The sequence below is a fragment of the Mandrillus leucophaeus genome, unplaced genomic scaffold, assembly GCF_000951045.1.
Source record: "Mandrillus leucophaeus isolate KB7577 unplaced genomic scaffold, Mleu.le_1.0 Scaffold881, whole genome shotgun sequence".
Lineage (NCBI taxonomy): Eukaryota > Metazoa > Chordata > Mammalia > Primates > Cercopithecidae > Mandrillus > Mandrillus leucophaeus.
The window spans coordinates 32941-39361 of record NW_012109597.1 but is presented as its reverse complement, the minus strand read 5'-3'; the positions used below and the strand labels follow the sequence as shown (position 1 = coordinate 39361).

At 37.3% G+C, this 6421-nt stretch overlaps 1 pseudogene; it reads right to left on the bottom strand.

Annotated features, from left to right (window-relative positions):
• Window positions 1-5269: 5269 nt before the first annotated feature.
• On the bottom strand, window positions 5270-6102 carry LOC105531390 (annotated as a pseudogene).
• Between the last annotated feature and the right edge of the window lie 319 nt (window positions 6103-6421).

The window sequence follows — 6421 nt, the reverse complement described above, 5'->3', positions numbered from 1 at the left end:
GGAGTAAAATCTATTTCAAAGGGAAATGCAAACATTTTACAGAGCATAGGCTGTGTGGTATCACAATACTAATCAGGTGCCTGTCAGATGGGATGTATAATGTTTCTCTCCCACTATAACAATAAAAGTACCCTTATCTTTCACCACAGTTTTATAATGAAATAATACTATGTTTACACACAGCTGCTAAATGTCATTGGCAACACCAATGACAATATGATTACTGACCTCAAAGACTGTATGTTGTTCCTGTCCTCAAAGGTGCCAGAAAGCAACGTGATAATCCAGATGAAACCTAAGAAAAGGAACTACAAAAGGCCTATATGCAGGTCAGAAGATATTCAAACTGATTTATAACTAAAGATATGCCAACTCAAACAGTGGGACATACCTTTTATCCAATATAGTGTCAAAGATCAAAAGTTTTAAAAGTGCTGTATTGGCCATGGTAAGGAGAAATGAATACTTTCAAATTATGATAATGAGAGTAGAAATTGGGGCAGTCTCCTTGGCAGGCAACCTGGTAATACCCATCAAAAAATTAAAATACAGGAACGGGGAGTTGGTGCACAATGAGTATAAAGTTCTATTATGTGAGATAAAGAGGTTCTATAGATCTGCTATACATCATAGTGCCTATAGTTAATAACATGCTACTGTACACTTTAAAATATGTTAAGAGGAGATCTCATGTTAAGTATTCTTGCCCCACATACAGACACAGAACACAAAAAAACACAAGAAAATGTTTGGAGGTGAAAACTAAAACTAAAATATGTTTAGTACCTTGATTATGATGATGGGGTCACAGGTGTATGCATATATCCAGATACATCAAAATATATACATTAAACATGAAAACTTTTCATATATCAATTATACCTCAATAAAACAAAAATTCAAATACATGTAAACACAGACTTAGCAGTTTTGCCAAGATGTATACTCAACCACAAGCATAAAGACATTTTCTCAAGGAACCTCCCCAAAAACATTACATAGTAAAAATAAAACGAAAAAGCAAAACACAGATGTGTGTACATGAGATGTCCTCACTCGATTAAAAAAAGGAATATATATGTTTATGTATACATTTTTTTTCTAGAAGGATAAACAAGACCCTATTGGTAGTGGTTATCTCTGGAAAAGGGAGATGAACTATGGAGTAAAATATATTTTACTTTTCATTTTCTAGCCTCCAGTACTATTAGGAATTTTTACCATTCCAATTTTTCAATTAAAAAAATAATAAAATAAATAAGAAATAAAACTGGCTGATCTGGATGAATCAGATACAGTGAAAGTCATATTCTAATTAAAATTATGGAATTATATTTTGGTTTCTCAGCCTGACCACATTTTAATTGTCCTTAAGAGGCAAAGTGAATGATAAGACAGTTCCCACTCAGAATGCTAATTTGTTTCCTCTGGCTTTTTAAGAGTATCTGTGCTTTGGAGACTTATTCCAGGTTATTGTGACCTGAAGGAAATCACCTTGTTAATCTCAGGGTCATATGAAGGTGAGAGGGTTGAGGTTCTGAGGGTTGAGAGCTTAGTTGGGACCCCAGGCCTAGATTTACCAGGGCAGATGTTAAAAAGCCATTTGTTGAGGAAGAAGTCAATAAGCCTCTCAAAATATGATTAGACAAATTGCTTTTGGGAAGTTTCTTTATGCCCAAAGCATAACGCAGTCCTGAAACTGGATTCTCAAGGTTTAAAGACCAAGAATGGGCCAAAAAAACCCAAAAAACCAAAAACCCCTGAATTCTCATACCCACCTCAGTTTGGTCTCTTCACTTACTCTTAAATCAGATCCAGACTACCCCCTGGTGGTTGCCTAGAAGAGACATTCCTTTCTGTCTCACTGTGCACTTGGATTCAAACAAGTGGGGCCTTATTTTATTATGAAGACAAACTTCCCAGAAATGGCAAATATAATCCAATTTGCTATCAGGCCATGAAAACATATCTAGCATGGCAGTACAAATGGAGGCTGAAATGGAGAAGAGAATGATTGGTGAGACATTTTATGTTTTAGATAAAATGTTTTTAAATGTTTCCCTGCTTTGCAAATGCCTTTTCTTCTGGCCTCACTCCCCTTTCAAAGGTCACAACTTTCAATTGACTGAGTGCCATAGGCCCCAGCCTCTCTCAGCTGTAACTGATTCATTGGCTCTAATTTGTGTTTCTGTGGGTTGATGTCACCTAGGCATACTCTAAGTCACTAGACACATAACATTACCTCATTTTCTGAATTACCTAACATCCCTAGGTAGAATTTGAATCTCATGTTCAGAACTGATCAACTTATATTCATCTCACTAGATGAGACATTTTCTGAATTTAGTGGTAGTATAAGCTACAGTGTCTGAACATTGCTTCTGGAACAATGGCATCATCATATGAATAAAAATAATCTATGGGGATCTAGGTGGTATATGTTACTAGAAAAATGAAGAGCTGATTCTTCCAAGTGTTCAGCTATTTGCTCTATTTCATTTAGGTGTAGTGGAGGTGTGACTCTTCCTGGGGGATTGACTTCTTGAAATTGCCTTTCCTCATCTGAGGCTGGGATTTGAAATGTTTGTCCAATCATCAAAAGCCCTATGGAGCTTTGGGGAGGAGAAAAAGGGGTGTCCCACATTTTCAGTGTTTGAATAGGATCCTTAGAACTCTCCCTTTATGATGGTGCTTCCTGTTCTTCATTTTAAAAGCAAAGGATTAAAATGTCGTTATGATTTTTTCAAATAAAAGTAGACCAAAAGGTAACATTCCAAAAAAAATGGATGAAAAATGTGAAAAATAACCGCTAAAATTAAAACTACATATAGTCAAACAAGTATAAAATAACCCCAGACCAAGAAACGGCTCTTTGAACATACTTAAATGGCTAAAATGTGACTGACATTTGTCAGCATTGTGGATGTAGAACACCTCAATTGACAGAAGCTGGAGTCTCTGGCAGCTCCTGAGTTAGGAACTTCTGCAGTCATCATCCTTATCTCATGCCAAAGGTTCATGCCTACAGCTAGTGAGGTGCATTCATACCTTCAGATAGCAAAAACCAACCACAAATCACTCATCAATTTCCAACAATCAATCTTAGCATTTGTCTAACCAATCAGCAATTTGTGGAGACTATGAACCCTTCTCTTTCTGCCTTCCCCCAGAATACTATGCTTAGATAATCAAGTATCATAAACTGACCCTTGTTAGGTGTTGAAAAAAGTGCAAACGATTGATGGTTGCCAAGTAACAGAGTCATATGCAATAAGGCAAAAGTGGAAACTGACATATCTTATTATGGCTTACAAGACTGCAAAACCTGAATCCGGTCCTTCTCTAACCTCCTTCCTTCATTTCTTCCCTCTTGCTCTGTTCCAGCCACAGTCACTTTCTTCATGATTTTTCTCTCACACCAGACACATTCCTGTCTTAGGCATCTTCATTTGTTTTTTTTCTGCTTGGAATATTCTTTCCAGATATCTTCCTGACATACTGTCTCTTAAGTCTGGCTGAACTCTTACCTTAATGTCACCATCCTATTTAAGATTTCTTCTCCCTCATCACTCCTGATCCCCTTACTTTGATCTATGTGTTATACATTTTAAATATTATATAATTTAACTTTTATGTTTATGTATTTCTTCCTATCCCAAACCACACAAAATACAAAATCATATCCACAAAGGCAGGTGTTTTCATCTGTTTCTTTCACTGCTGTATCCTTGTTGTCTAGAAGAGTATCTGACATGTGGTTAATACTCAATAAAGCCAATGTTGTTAAGTGAATAAGGAATGAAGACATTGACACTGTAAGACAAATCAGTTCTTTCACTGTGCAACGTAACAATAAGCCCAGGTCAGGGAGGCACAGCCTTTGGCCCAGAGCTATCAAGTAGTTCATAAGGGGTGTACTGCATAGCAGAAGTGAACCAGGTCAAAGAGTTAATGTAGCAGAACTTGCTAAGTCTTTAACAGCAATCGTTGGAATAAGTCTAGAACAGTGTGGTTCAAATGGCTGCTTGAAAGATTTTACTGATTTTTAATCCAGTATATCTTGAATCTACCTGCTAGCCTAACCAACCCTACCTTGCGCAGACATCGTCTCTGGCTTAAAGAGCCTGCAGTCATTCTCTGACAATAATCTCTCATTTTCCATTTCTCCTTAAAGGGAGGCTTTCTCAGAAAGGATGGAAGACCCTGGAGGTGAATCTAAATGACCCAATAACTTGAAATTTGGCTCCTATCATTCTCATCAGAGCTATGAGTTTCCAAAGACACCACTATGATATTAGCAAGGGGATCTATATCACTTACAATTGATTGAGTGGGGAGAGATTCTGAGCCACTTTCTTCTAATCTCTCTGACTTATCCCATGACTTATTTGGATGTCTACCTTTGAAATGGCTGCTTTCCCACTATGGATGCATGCTTTTCTCTCTTATGTGCTCATGAGTTACAGAGTACACTTGTGTTGTCATCTTTTCTCTGCATCACTGATAAGTTCATGACCTACATTCAATCAGCAATCAAAAAGAATGTTGAATGAATGCTAAATCTTCTTGGCAACTGATCACAAATAGGTATCCAGTATGCAAAGGCGCAAAGCAGAAGGGAAAAAAAATGAGCAAATACATGTTGTTACACTCTTTACAGATATTACCCTATTTCAACATTACAAAGAATTTTCACATGAAATAGAGTATGCCTTTCCCCATCAACTGAATTATAAGCTCCTTGAATATGTGGCCCTGCTGATCTTGTTCATCACTGTATCCTTACATCCAACAAGATGCATGGCCCATCAGAGGCACTCAATAAATCATTTTGAATAAATTATTAAATACAGTCATTGCAATTCCTCTTATCTGTAAATCTGGCCCAAATCCCAATTCTATGTCCAGTCTCATTAATTGTACTGTACTCACAAGACGGAGCCTTACAAGGTGGTTGAAACATTCTTTCTACATCCCAAGATTGCTTCCTTTTTTTTCCCCAATTGTTACTTTATTACAATATGGTGGAGTTCATTAAAAATTTAAACTATAGCTTGATAATCTTTAACCAGGCAATTTTAATAAAGGCAAACTACTTATTTAAAAGTGATCATAAAACAACTCAAAATGCAGAGTAAGGAGGATGAGAAACATCTGACTGGCCAATAGATTTAGTTTTCTCAGTATATGAAACTCAAAGTTTTCATGTTTAGGAAAGGTAAACTGTAACTTCAGGAGACAGCAATACAGAAAGATTTCATCACATAGACTAGTTTCCATTTAGTGGGTCAAGGGTTTTTAGCTGTCTCAATTGGGATAGATAAATGTACAGGACTGCCCATGCTTCAGCCTTCTTTGTGAACAACTTTTGATCAGCAATGCACTTGGCAATTGTCTTCTTTTCCAGCTGTGCTCTGTACCATTTGCTTCGCTACCACATGCTTTTCCACACAGTTTATCATGTGTTCTTGTTCCTTTCAACACATCATAACCTGCACAGAGATATGATAGTACAGGTGATTCTTTACCTCCTTATATACTCAATGCAGTCATTCCTGAAGAGTATTCTCCAGTCATAGCAATGTTATTCCTCTTGGCATCAAAAAGGTTATGGCACTTACGACCCACAGCCTGCTGTGACTTCTCCAAATCAATGGTATTCTGGATTTGTTTGATGGAAGCATCCTTCACCTCTTCTAGTTGGGCAATTTTTTTGCTCATTCAGTTTATCAGCAAATTCTCCAACAGAGGCACCATATTTTTTAATTACAAAGATAAGTAACCCTACCACTGATACGGTAGAGAAGATCTCTGGGGTAATCACATATATTTCTTTGCAAAGAGCATACAACATAAGTCCAGTTCGAAACATATAAGGTCCTGTTATACCAGTTTTAGGATAAAGAAAATGGAAGAATTCCTCAGGGATAAGTCCAAGATGAACTTCTCCTCCATATTCAGGAAGAGGTGGTAGAGGAGCAAAACATGGCTGCCCTGTGTGAAAGCTCCTTGTTGCCTGCAATACCCCTGGACTGGGGAGGGCTGCCTTCTTCAGAGAAAGGGCTGCTGTAGTAGCAGAAGAAAGTACCCCCTGCGACAACACTGAGAGCCCAAGCCAAAGAATCTTTTAGAAGCCCAAGACTACTAAATGCAAAATAGTGATCACCAGAAACTCAGTTAATGTAGAAGAACATCATTCTGTCTCAGCTCGATTTAACTTTGCTTTGACATAGAATCTTTAGGAAAATATCCATTTCAAATGCTACCTTGGACTGTCTGTAGATAGTTCATTGAAGCAGTCTAGGATAAAATTCAAGATCCCATACAATAGAATCTTTTCAAAATATATCATGTTCTGAAACCACCAGCTTTCCTTAGAATACCTTTCATGGGTCATGAAAGAAGAAAAGCAGTTCATAGT